Source organism: Liolophura sinensis, chromosome 6, assembly GCF_032854445.1.
Source record: "Liolophura sinensis isolate JHLJ2023 chromosome 6, CUHK_Ljap_v2, whole genome shotgun sequence".
In the NCBI taxonomy this organism is placed as follows: domain Eukaryota; kingdom Metazoa; phylum Mollusca; class Polyplacophora; order Chitonida; family Chitonidae; genus Liolophura; species Liolophura sinensis.
This window is the reverse complement of record NC_088300.1, coordinates 25,671,139-25,685,815: the sequence shown is the minus strand read 5'-3', so window position 1 is coordinate 25,685,815 and position 14,677 is coordinate 25,671,139. Positions and strand designations below refer to the sequence as shown.

Genomic DNA, 14,677 nt, shown 5'->3' with positions numbered 1-14,677 from the left:
AATTTTAAAAAAGAGCCACTGAATACCTTCAGCTAACACTTTGCATTAAACAATTTGTGCAGCGAGATTTCGCGAGATTATGGGAGATCCGCTGCAACTGCAGTGTGTGGTTAACAGTTGCTTTGCCTGAAGAGTAACAAATCCAGTTTATTTGGGAAATTAGTTGTTTATGATCTGTCAAACGGCAGTCTACAAGGTTTATTAGTGTAATTTTAAGGTTGTCGATTCAGAAAAAAAGGAGCAAGCAGAAATTCATTTAGCGCAAGGGCAGAATTAAGCGGTCCAAGTTGAACTCGCCGGCAGTCTTTGTCTATTTTCCAAAGGTGAATATAAAATTTCGATTATCTGTGTTTGATTTGTCATGCTCCTTTTGATGAAGAGGTTACAAGAAAGGGAACGTAAACTTGCTTTAAGTATTGTTCACTGTTTTATCATAATGCATGTGATTGAAATTGTAAATTGTGTGACATTAGCTGTGTGCAGACTCTAAATCCACGAAGATTCATGCAAGCATTGAGCTGAGCAATACAACAACAACACCATGCCGCATGTTGTGTGTAAAGTAGTGTCCATGATGTTAATATTTTAAGATACGAGCTTCCATATATTACTTGGTTGTGTTATGTACGTTTGGTTTCAGCATAGGATTGACTGGCAATTTGAAAACTTAATATTTAAAATGCATCACATTTGAAGGTGCCACACCACTGCACCACACCACCAAATGATAAAGCTAAATGATGTACATATCCAAAGAATTTCAGTCTTTGCCATGATGTAAACTGTTGGACTTGTAATGTTTGGAATGATGAGACACCTAAATCGATATTCTTCATACTCTTGAATATACCTGTTCTGTGTTACCAACACAACTAAATATTGTTTCATGAGTGTGAAAGTGTGAGAGTGTAATTTCAGACCTGGTATTTGCAGGCTTGAGTGTGAAAACAACATTAGTAATGTAAATTGGGTATAAATGTAAACATGACTTAACACTCATCCCAGATCTACTAAAAGTGGTAGTCTCTTATGTTAAGTACGTTGATACGTTTGACTCATTCTGCACATAATTCATTCACCAACAAGGATTGTGAACACCATTACAATTTAATTATGACTAAAGGAATGCATAGGGATCTATTGACTCTCTTAAACCGTGCATTTTACTCAAACCATCAGCCATTGATAATAACTGACTTAGAAAGCTGTCAGTCACTGGAGTATTAGTGCACTTGGTAATGTGAACGTCTGGCATATAGTAATATTATTGCATCTAAAACAACACAGGCAATGTGTTTTCAGCCATACTTTGCCAGAGTCTAACAAATATCTCACTTGCAACAAGAGATGACATTTAAAACGTTTTTGTTAAAGGCTCATAACATTGCTGGAATCAAAGCCAATGGAAATTTATGGAAATTACCAATTTTTTTTTCCATCCTTACAGTTTGTTACAAAGAGTTCTATTTTTATTCATGGTTGATCTTTCTTTTGATTCTAGATTGTGTAGTTGTGTGGCCAGCAACCTGTAGATGGTCATGGGTTTCCTCCCACCATAATGCTGATCGCCGTCATATAAGTGAAATATTCTTGAGTACAGCAGAAAACACCAATCAGAGAAAGAAATGAGTCAAATTTCAGGTCATAGACAATGTGATTATCACTTTCAGTTTGTTTAGTGAAAGTCTTTACAACACTTAATTTTCATGCTTTACATGAACTGCCTTGGTTGTTGCTCAGCTTCAAGATGGAGTAGGTGAGGTGATACATGTTGGCAAAATGTTAAATGATACCTGGGTCAGGGCCTAATCCAGCCCTTCTCAGCATCTGATTACCAAGTACCCTTTGCATCAAAAAAAAAAATGATAAAATTTACAAAACAGAAACCGCCTGAATTTATTATAAGACTCGGATTATCTACTTAGTGTCTAGGCTTCGGCTGGCCATTCGCCACATTAGTTTTGGCGAAGATAATTTCTGTGTGGCAAACACAAATTGGCATCCCTTGGCCTCAGTGGATAAAGCAGTGGATGTCTTTCAACTTCAGTTGTATAGGTTTAATGTTGGTAAATTTACTCAAATTTATTGTTGGATCCAGAATCAAGAAGGAATATTTGATTTCAGTGTGAAAGAACTTGGTAATGAAAACAACAAAGTTTTTAAAGAGCATTTAAAATCGGAAATGTATGGCCTGAAGCAGGTGACAATAATTGAACCTGCCATAGTTCAATTAGCGTTCAGAATATCCGGGCCGGGGATTAGTTCCCATTTACTTTCAAAAAAAAAAAAAAAATGCCGACTGACCCGACTTAAAAAAACAGGGATTGTTACCCGCAACAAACAACTTTTTGGTCTTAGGGTATCTATGTGTAGGGTACAGCGTGGTGATCAGATGCACGTCATCCGGGATGGCAGAGTTCTCCACATATCAGTAAATACAAGCCATCCTTAAACTGAATTTTCGGGCTAGGTACCTGTTGTGGAACACCGTAGGAACCAAGGCCTTTAAAAATGTATGAGAATCAAAATATTCAACTATGAGGTGCCCTTCACCGGTGGTTCCACACCCTGCCCTTCTGAGGCCAGATTAGGCCCGGTGGGTGGTAGTGGATTTCTGAACTTTGCCTTATTACTCCCCATTTGTTGTTTAGTGGCCATTGGTATAACAGCTACCTTTCAAAAAGATTGGGTGAGGATGACAATTGTGTTTTGATATCAACCAGATCTTGAACCTATTAACACTCAGCTGTGAAATTAAGAGTTTAATCAGAGTATTAACTTAATAAGGCTGTGAATCATTATCTTCAGTCACCAGGCTTTCACAAAATGAACAAAAAAGAGTTTAAACAAAAGTGTATGCAGTGTACAAAATTTTATATTTAAGAAAAAAAAGGCTAACAAAAAGATGAATTCTTTAAAAGTAAAGCATTGATGCCTAAAGTGCATCCATAAAAACAAGAAAAAACCTTTGCTGAAGATATGCATGGCTTTCAGGGCGATTGTTGTGGTAATAATTGTGCTATAGTAGCTATAAATAGTATAATTTCTTGGTTTGCACAATTATACATTTTATGAATTTGGTAACTTTCAAACTATGTTTCTGCCTAATAATTAATATAGAATACATCACAAAAAATGAAAAATAATAAATCACAGAGCCGACCGAAAGGGATTTGAAATAACTGTGTTCTTGTAAATGGTAAATATTTCTTGTTGATGGTTATATACATGTATAATTATGTAAAGTATTGCTTGTTGTTGTATGTTGTTCCATGAATAAATTGCTTAATATTTGTAAAATTCTGAAAGTGATAAATTTTTGCATTTTTATTACATGTAGGTTTTGTCAAAAAGGTGGATAATGAACATAAGAGTTATTTCCCCTCGGTATTAATTGCTTGTATATTGTACATATCTCACAGGAACTTATGATGTTTAGTTCTCCAAAAGAATGGTTTGCATTTTTTTTAACAACAAGTAGTTATTTAACTCAGCAAAGCAATACATGTAAGGACGGTCCTCCAGCAACCTGCAGATGGTTGTGGGTTTCCTCCATGCTCTGCCCGGTTTTCTCCCATCATAATGCTAGCGGTTGTGGTATAAGTGAAATAAAAAAAAATTCTTAAGTAGGACGTAAACACCAATCAGGTAAATCAATAAATGTTATGGAAGAAGGAATTTTATTACTTTTGAAGACCAGAGATCTTTGTGCACAGAATTAAGAATTTTAAGATGTTGACATGTTTTTTCAGATTTGTATATGTATATATATATGTGTGTGTGTGCATGTATATATTTCAAAATATTCATACTTGTATCTGTATGTATCATGTGTAATAATTACATTTATGATTTCAAAAAATATGTTCAATGACATTCTTTTAACAATTAACCATACAAGTACTTACGATATGAACTGTCCACTTCAGCTGTAGAGATAAACCATTATATTTTGTGCTCACCAATTTGACTGCTACTTCCAAGGGTAGTGTGTACTAGAGATTATATCTGTATTCCAAATAAATCTTGCCAGACATCCTGTGCGGTGTAGTATGCGTGGTATTCCAGCTATTCTATAAATGACAGCATTTGGTCCCACCTGCCACTGCTACATGGAGATGCTGTTCCAAAATGTCTTTAATATATTAATGTTAAAAGTGATCTTAAACCTATAATTTTGCATTCATATGTGCTGAGATGGGAAAATAAGATCATGTAGACATGTTGTAAATATTCTGCTATTAAAATATCTTGAATAACTAGCCTCTTTTTTGTTAACTTGTATTGTATAAAGAATGCATAACATTTAATTGTGCTTTTTTTGAGGTGCTTGATTTTAAAACACATTCAAAGCACACTTTTCACAGCTAAATTTTACAAGATAGTACCCTTATATATGATTAAGTACTTAAATGTCAAGAAAGATGAACGACATGGACAATATGGCAACATAGAATTGGTTTAAACAGATCTTGATGCTTTAGTGAAGTGTGTCATCATGTGTTGAGAAGCTGAATGCAGTATTCTGCCAGCGTTTGATGGCCGGTCTTAAGCAGCACAATAATGATCTTGTATTCTCTGCATGTTGTGGAACAGAGTTATAAATAGGGCCTTTCCTTGGACATGTTGGATCAATAACAATCAATTACAATGGAAGTCAGTTGAGTTGAGTATTCTTCCCTGATGTGAAATATGATGCTTTCTTTTGGCAGTTTATCATTGTTAAACTGATGCTGAGCTGGCAAGATTAATGGGATTTTGTGAGGAAAAGCTTACAAACATTTTCCCCAGGGGAAACTGAGTTTGCACAGTGTTTTGTGGGTGTATTTTTTTTCTGTTTTAGTAGTGCTGAATTTAAGGTCCACAAGGAGGGTAATGAGAAACATAACGAATCTGACATCTACATGTACACAAAGGGATAATTATATTTTCTTACATGCAAGTAATTAGCATGTGAGGTGATCTACTGCATATACAATTACATGTACTGTCTTTTTGATTACATGTGCATGCATCAGTGTACTTGTGTGCACCTTTTTAATCCACAAGCACGCACAGATGTTTATTACATTTAAATCATATATATCGTTGGTATAAGCAATTTGAAAATCTTTTATGCTATTCTTTATTTGACCTAAAATGTGACCTGAAAAAATATTCCTGTTCAAATATACATATGTACATGTAGTTAGATTTAACGAATCTAAATTTGAATTGATTGATTGATACATATAGTATTAAAGTCAGAAAGCATGCTTGTCCTCTCCATTGTAAACAAGAAAGCACTAATTTATCAATTCAGGAGGGGACAAGCATCCTTAACAGGTAAGACGACGCTAAACCAAATGTACGTATAGATGCATTGATAAGTGTAGTTTAAAAAGAATACTTTGTATCCTTGAGTTGAGATAAAAGTGAGGGACCACAGGTCAAAGTTACCAAAATCCTGCACATGGAGAAAATCAAAAGTGTCGTCATGTTTCTTTGCAATTTTAGGCAATCAGGCACGATTTACTCCTGCAAGGTGAGAACACAGCTATTTCTGCTGATATCCTTCAAACTTTGATTTGCATTTCAGCCCTATGTGCATATTGTATGAGTGACATATCATGTTTCCAAAAAATACCAGAGTAACAGTGGATTTATAGAATTACATGTATAAATCACCTCAGCCAAAAATAATGGCTGTGGCCACTTAAGTCTGTTTTCTTTTTAAATAACTGTGGTTATGTTATTGTTGCTTTTCTATTAGACGATCTAGGTAAAAGTCTCTTATTGTTAGTCCAGCATCATTAATAAGTCCTTTAATTGTGTAGTAGTTTTGTACACAACTACATGTACTTAATTAGAATGCTTACTTTGAGTGACTACTGTTAGACTGTATAAAGGTTCTTATCATTAATTTTCATCTTTGGTAATGTTTGAAAAAATTTACTGGATCACAGCTTGACAAACAGGTATTTAAATGAACAAAAAGCACAGTGGGTTAGAGTGACAGATGTAGTGCATGTAGTGTAGTTTGAGACTATATAGCAAGCCTGCAGATAAGCAGTCTGACAAGGACTAGATATATTTACTAGTTACAGATTGCCAGTCTCTTTGCTAGACCTGTGTTATGTGCATTTGTATCCAAGATTACTTTATTTCACATAAATTTTTCAGTAATTTAGAATTACTGATTTTTAATTATGAGTCACAGTTCTCTTTGAATTTCAACTGTGTATCTCATAAAAGTGGTTTGCTGGAAATCTTGAGGTTATTTCAAACATAGTGTGAATACATGTGTTCATAGAATGCACATATTGCACAGTGAACGAGTTGAAATATGTATTTACATGTACTGTAACTCTTCAACCAGTTCGCATATTTGCAAGGTGTATATTTAAGCATATTTTAAGGGCATTAGTCTGTATAGGCTGATAAAATTATATCTTTTGTGAAGCCCAGAAAGCCCAGTCAAGTCCAGCTCCTGTTGGCTTCTTCTCCATACATATGTGGGAAGGTCTTGCAGCAACCTGCGGATGGTCATTTCCCCCATGTTGTAGAAGTGAAATATTATTGAGTTTGGCATAAAAGACCAATCAAATAAATAAATAAAATAATCAAATGAAAAAATCTGTAAATTTCACTGAAAGTTGCTCTTTCATATGCAATAAGGTTGAGTAATTAGGGTACATGTTGTACTTTGGTTCATCAAGGGCCTAGCATTGCTTCAAATTATTTTGGGTTTATGAAACCAGTACATTTATTCATGTATGACGACATACCTTTGCAGGTACAATTAGATAAATGATAATAGGTTATGGGTGGGCATTGACCTCATCTTTATATGTAAAGTTTGTTCATCTCAGTGTAACTTTCTGGTTATTCAACACACGTCCCAATGGAGCTGACTAACTACAGGGCTGTGAAGTGGAATCCTCATAATTGTTTATGCACATCTGCGATATGCTCTAATCAGTGTATATAAGGTCAAGCAGAATTTGTCTTCCCCATTATGAATGCAGACAATATCTCATTAAAAGTAACTGGATTGTAAATGTCATAGCTTCAGCTGGTAATTGATGCGAGCATGAAATTCAAATGGAAAAGAAAATGAACTCTGTGAAGAGTGCTTAGTGCCTGGGGGCTTTTGGCAGCTTAGGGTTTACAGGTGTGCATACCTATGATGGTATTTGATGAGGGAGTGAAGATGCACAGCTTGTGACTGGGACTGTCCTATCACTCTACTCTATCGTCAGCCCTGTGTGGCTGTTCAGTGGTATGTAAAGTAGTGTGATGATGGTTCAACCTATTAGCACCATAGGTAGATACCGGTGATTTTTAGCATGTACGTTATTCTAGTGGCTACCCCCATCCTCGTGGCCGTAGTTGCGCGATGTGCTCATTTTTAAAGCAGACCTACATTTAGCCACTGTCAGAAACCCATATGGAAGAGTGGAAATCAATATTGTAATACGCCTGTAGAAATCAACGCTTTATCTGCAACTGAATCGATAAGCACCAGCTGAAGATAGACTTGCTGTGAATTATCAATTGTTCTAGAAAGCGCTATTAGTGTGTTCCCCGGTGCAAGATGCACAAATAGCTGAACCTTTAGTAATCGATCCTGAGTATGACCAGGTAGGTATTAACGGGTGATCAGTGATGTTTCTGTTAGCATAAAGCCGCCTTGGATAATTAATTCTGCTCAGAGTGGGTAGAATGCCACACACGACCCCTGATGCTGTGATCTGGTGTACATGTACATGTAACACAGTTCAAAGCCAGCTCCAATTACATGTAAGGCAGTGAGGTGGTCCTAATTTTGGAATTTGCCCCACATTCCGCTGTCTGGGGAACAGCAGCTACATTGTTCTTGTGACCAGTTAAGAGGGTCTGTGTAAAGTCTGAAGTAATCAACCTGATGACTCCCTGAAGCCCCTCTTCCTCTCCCCACATCCCCACATCCCCACCCTGCCTCCATGGTTTAGGGCACCAACCACTGCCACTGCCCTAAAGATCACCCGTCATGATTGATGGTACAAAGTGTGGGCCAAGGCTTTGTTCTTGATTCCTTAATGCCAGGCTATAGCTCAGGGCTTGGTTTGTAAAGCCACAACTCTGTATGCTTCTAACAGCCAATTCTGTTGTTGGGGACCTGTTATTGAGCTAGTGTAGTCTCTAGAATCTCTTCCACTCACAATGCCATTGTGTGCTAAATGCCATTTCACGCATGTCCTCCTTGACAAGAATGGCTATTTCCTTGTCCAAAGCAGATACATGTAGGCCTGGCCTTCCAGGCCCTGTTGATTTTATTCCAGAGGCTGAATTTCTTTCTGCTGCATTTTCTTGTAACAGAGCTAATACACCTACATGTTTATGTTTGTTTTTGTGTGTATGTGTGGGGGGGTGGGGACACACGCAAACCTAGGCCTCTGTAAATTAGGCCAGCTGCTGTTTTTGGTGCTGCAGTCTTGGGAGTCCCCCAAACCTTTATAATTATGTACATGTATCTGGACAGGCACTCTTACCCTACATCATGTCATTATTGATTTGTTGTGAAACAGATTGTTTCTTCTACCTCTTTGACTTGTGTTCTGGAACAGCACAGATAAGCCCAAGCAGTGTTAACTCATGTTATTACCGTTTTACATGTAGTTGTACTCAGATGAATAATAACTTTGTGATCATTAACATCAACTGCCTAACACAGTGGCACATGAAAGTGCAGAAAGACAGCGTGGAATGCCTGAAATTGCTGCATTTTGTATTCAAGACCTGAATATGTGTGTGGGTTATTTATTTATTTATTTGATTGGTACGTTACACTGTACTCAAGAGTATTTCACTTATACGACGGCGGCCAGCACTATAGTGGGTGAAAACCGGGCAGAGCCCGGGGGAAACCCAAAAGCTCTGCCTGGTTTCCAGCCACCATAATGCTGGCGGCCGTCATATAATTGTGTAACTGCATGTATTGTAAGTACAGTAGATCAAAAATTAAACAGCAGGTGGGAGGTCATAATTTTTGGTTTACTTAGGGATGCTTGTTTTCTGTCGATGTTATCCCTAAAGATTTTGATGGGGGAGAAAAGCCATGTCTTAATCTACCAACACATTGTGTTAAGTGTGTGTGTGTGTGTGAATCCCACACCCCAAAGTGAAGAGAGTCATGTACTTATACATAAACTCCAGAGATCTTTCAGTTGTATGGTTGGTGACAATAAGCCAGAAAAACTTTAGTCCTTGAGGGATATAAATCAAAATGTTTGGTATTAATTCGGTCTTAGTAGCACTGTAAAAATTCTCAGTAAGAACTTGATAAACTCCATATACATGAAGTGGTTACTGGTTGTTTCATAGTAAATAATTATAAGTGTGCTTGTGACTGTTTTGTCGAGTTCAAATTTTTTTGTGTTGAACTTTTGTGCTTTCCTGAGATGGGTGTGTTCACAGCAATTTTGTGTACACATACTTGTAATGGCAGCTTGAGGTGGGGAAGCTAAAAAACATTCCTAACAATTGTGGTTTCTCGAAATGTGACGTGAAAGGCAAATGTTTGAGAGGGCTCAATATGAATGGCTTTTGAAATTATTTGATCCTATTACAGTTTTATTTCTTTCTCCTGTTTGTAGGTGGCTGTGAGGTTAGGGTTAGAATGACAAACAAGCGAGGGTTCCCTTATTGTTGCCCATATTCAGTAATAGGTTAGAAGAGGGTTAGTGGGTCATTGCTGTTGACATTTAATACTTGACTATTGCCAGAGGCAAGCCAGTTTTTACAGGACTGATACACATTATATACCCACAAGAGGAAAAAGGAAACTAACCATTCTTTGCTATATATACATACATATATATTAGCTAACAAGATCTTCCTACCAGTGTGAGCAAGCATGTGAGAAATGCCTTCTTGCATCTGTTTTTCACTACATGTAGGTGAAAAAATAGGCAGTAATTATACACTGTGCTGTTTATTATGTTATGATAGGGTTTATATGTTGAGTACTTTCATGCCTGTACATGTATGGCACAGGTGTGAATCCATGTTTAAATATTTAAATATATAGGCTATAAAACTTATTTCTCCACATACACTTCTGCATTTTTTTAAATATATATGTAGTTGGCTGGAGAAACATCTATGTATGTATGTATGTATGTATGTATAAAATGTCAGAGTACCAGAAGGAGAATGCTTTTGAGTTCACAAACTAATCACGACTAAAAAAACACAACAATGCAGATGTAATAGCAGGAAAGATATCATTTGACAAATTGGGTATTTGCAGCAAACATCTTGCGGCACAATGCTTGTTGGCATCCAGGACTGTAGTGATGAAGTTATTTATACACATGGGATTGTTAACTCAACACATTTCAGGCCTGAATAATAAAAAAAAAAGGGAGTGAAAAGAACACAACCAAACAAAACCACAAAAAAGAACAGGTACATGTGCCTTAAATGAAATAGTGTGTGAAAAAAGATGTATTATTAATTGGATAGTTTTTTTAGGTTAAATCTGACTCAACCTGATCATGCCTCAGTACAGATGTATAAAGTTATGAATATTGATGAGCTTGTTGCAGTATGGATTTTCAAATGTGCTGCATGCACAGCACATACTGTTACATATACATGTGGTTAATATCAGATAATGTAAGTAATGCACGCATGCTGTTTATGTCATGGTAAGATATGGCGTGTACAAGTATTTATTGTAAGATAACGAGTGTAGTGTATTGCAAGTTAATGTACAACCTATGAAGCAATGGAACAAGTTGCATGACCTGCACTTTCGCCTGTGTGTTTAGCATCGTTGATCAGTGCCAGTGCAGATATTTACACTATATACATAATAGTAACTGTACTCTAGTACACGTTTTAGCTTCAGTTTCTGCTGATGCAGGTGCTAGATGGTACATGTGGCTTGTACTGTATGTGATGTTATTTAATCCAAAGAACATCCCGTAATTCTTTTAATTTTTAGGACAGACAGTAGTAGTTCTGAAAGCAAAGAATTACATTTCTCTCCCAGTTTTTTTTTTTTTTGGTTTTTTTTTGTTTGTTTGTTTTTTGTTGTTTTTTTTGGAAAATTAAAGATATGAATATGTTCATTAGATGGACTAACCATGTGAAAAAAAAACACTAAATATTCCTGCTATGATTGCATGGTTATTAGCTAGATAGAGCCGGCCAGGTGCCCCAAAACTTAGAAGAATTAGGGTAGATGTGTTAGATACAGTAGGATATGTGTGCATACAGTGTTCTTGTTGATAGATTTTTGCGCTGTTTTGTGAATTGCATATATATATATAAAGCTTACATGTGATGTATTAAAAACTGATAGCACGTGCCCAACTTGATGTTACGCTTCCATAATATAATGAGGAAAACATTGGCCATAAATTTATGTATGAAATTATCTTATTGTGGAATTACTTAAGGTAATAAATAACATTGTAAAGAGTATAAAAACCATGCAACACCTGGCCTTTGGTAATTTAGTGTCTAGTTAATTCTATTCATCGGATATGAACAGTTTTATCTGTAAAATATATTTTATAAAATGAGTAAAGAGAGTGTAGTGTTTTGTCCGTATTTTGAGCATGTAATGCTAAGGGTTCTAATGTTCAAGAAGTTATTTATGCCAATGGTTCCATTAGGTTTGTTAAATGTCAGTTCAAGCCTGTATGAGAATCTGTAGATTGACACAAGGCGAAAAAGGGATTCACTTCATCACAGCATACTTGACTTCAAAAAAATCAGTTCTTTGTGTGTACCATATGTCACATAAAGCTTAGCATTTTTCAAGTGACACATCTTGCTGATCGATTCATCCAGCTAATATGACCACATAAGACTTTGTGAACTTAGAATAATTTCCTACCAGAGAAACGGAAGTGTGGACACCAAATGTAACAGTTTAAGGCTTTTATGTGCTTCTGATCATGCCTTTTTACATACCAAATTGGTAGGTAAAATACAGAATGTAAACTGTATGCATTTAAAATATTCATGAAATTTCAAATTGTGATATCACAAATGTAGTGGTGAATCCTGTGCCGCTGAGTGACCGAAGGTGCGTGTATTGTAAAAACTGGTTTTTAATCTGTATTTGTCAGGAGACTGTATGAATACATTTATAACCGGTTGCATCAACTATCTTATGTAATATGGTATTGTTTGCTCTGCATACATGTACATCATGCGCATAAATTTATGTCATCCACATGTTCTTTTGCACCGGATGAATCCTTGATTTTTTTTCTTATTTTTTTAATTTCATAGGAATAAGGTTCATCTAAGCACAGATTTAATTGGCACACAGTAAAGTAGTTTTTGTAACTTACGTGATAGCATCTCTCATCATCTATGTATGCAAATTAATATACTATGTGTGTTGTCTTGAGGTTGAATAATGAATACAGGGCATAAGGTTTTATCTGTAAAGTCAAGTTTAATCATGTATACCGATGCAGTATATTTGGATGTGTGTCTTCTACTTGTCTCAGCTCATTATATTCACCTAATAAGTTTCTTGCTTGCTTCTGTACATGTATACATGTTAGTCTATTTGCCAATCAGACTGTGTTAAACTGCTTTATGTATGTACAGCATATATGCTGACAAGCAAGTTAAACATATTCTCCTGCAGAATGGTGTAGATGAATGGCTTAGATTTGGCCGGAACTTGAAATCATGCAATTTGCAAAAAAAAAAGGATGCAAAATAAGCATTGCATATTGGATGGGAGAGTACATCCAGGTCGAGTGCGGCTGTTCAACATGCAGATATTGTCAGTGCTGACACTAATTGGAATCGATAGCAGGCAATAGAATAAGCTGGATTTGTGGTGCAATTTGTCCATAAATCTTGGTGTATAAGCTCATTATGAACTCCATGTCATTAACCAGAAATGATGTAGTAATCCTAGCTTAATTGCAGTAGAGGTGATGTAAAGTACAGTACACACCTGCCGCGCAGGACACCTCCGGCCCCATAAAACACAAATGGATAAATTTATAACAGTGACTGGATTCATGTACATACTGTAATTCTTCAACCTTTTCACAAGTTTGCAAGGTGTTTATTTAAACATATTTTGAGTGCATTATTCTGTGTAGACTGGTAAAAGTATACTTTTTGTGAAGCCCTGGAATTTGCCAACTCAACCAATGTAGCTTTGTCTCCATAATTAAATGAAAAAGATGTACAAATTCCTATGAAAGGAATTAGGGTAGTTGATTTTGTTTGCTGTAATACAGTTTCAGTGTGATAAAATAGGTAGTAAGCTGACTGTTTTAACATTACATGTATGTAGATCAGAACATGTAGATGCATGTCCACCATCTAGTACAGCCATGCAAATAACTTTTTGAGCTGTTACTGTGGACTGTTTTTTAAAATGGCATTACAAAAAGCCACTGCGTTAAATAAAGGCATTGGTGTTCACACCGACATATTTGATGTTCCATTAAAATGTAGATTTGGACAGAACTCAAAATCAGGCCGTCTCATTTCCAATTTTCTCCATCTTTCCCATGTTAATTTTGTCAGAGTAGGGCACCACAAAGACACGGAGAGACCCCCTTGGCCAAATCTGTGCATTGCATCGCTACATTTACATGTATTAACTAGTTTAGTTCAGAATTACTTGATATTGATTGCCACTCATCCTGGCAGCAATCTGAACATACTTGTATCTGAGCCCTGTAATCTGTATTTAATAATCTCAGCGATTATATTTTACAGAACACATTCATGCACAATGAAAAACTATAATGTTTAGCACTGTCTTATGATGTTTCATGATTGCACAAGGGTGCAAAATAATGCGATAGGGTTAAATTGAATCATTTAAACCTTAGAATTGTAATACGTCTTGACTTTTTTTTGTAAGTTGTAGATGTAGAAGACAGAACTTCTTATTGGAGTAGACATACATATATCAAATGAAGCCTTACTACTCTCTCTTTACACTGTATTATTGTGGATCCACTGATTACATGTATAAACCTATTCTGTCATTCGGTGTGCTCATATCTGTGTACATGGATATCGTTAGCTGTTTGAATGTGTTGTATACCTCTGTATAAAAGCAATAAGCTTTACTACTTTTTGAAAACAGGTATGTGTACATGCAGATCTGTGTAACATCTGTTTTCATACAGAGAACTTTATGAAACATACATCTATAGATTAAGGCAGAGTTTAATTGCACACGCGTTTAATTGCACACGCGTTTAATTTAATGTTTAGTTGATCATCATACATGGCACATGCAAAAATATCAAGCGGATTGAGGTCCTTGGGAAGAAGAGTCTCATGCGTGAAGGAGAACTGTATACACTCTAATTCCTCAACTTTTTCACATTTGAAACACCAACTTTCAGTGGAATTCATGCACATTTTAATTTGATTTTTGAGACAAAACTACATTTGTTGGGGTGGCCAATTTCAGGGCTTCACGAAAAGTGTAATTTTATCAGTCAACACAGAATAATGGATCCGGGGGTATGCTTGAATAAACACCTTGCAAACATGTGGAAAGATTTATAGGAGGATTACAGTACCTGCATAACCTTGACCCTAAATGAAAATAAAAATAAGCAAAAAAAAAAAAAAATGCAAGAATGTGTAGCTCATGAGTATGTCAAATATTGACTTACATGTAGCGTGGTGTGGTACACTA

At 36.0% G+C, this 14,677-nt stretch overlaps 1 protein-coding gene across 2 annotated transcripts in view; it reads left to right on the top strand.

Moving 5' to 3' along the window:
• Positions 1-114: 114 nt before the first annotated feature.
• The window catches only part of LOC135466537 (C-terminal-binding protein-like), a 31,498-nt gene continuing 16,935 nt past the window's right edge, over positions 115-14,677 (top strand). For both annotated transcript variants that reach the window (XM_064744078.1, XM_064744077.1), the window contains exon 1: positions 115-323. The gene's annotated coding sequence lies outside the window, so the exon portion shown is untranslated. The remainder of the gene's footprint in view (positions 324-14,677) is intronic.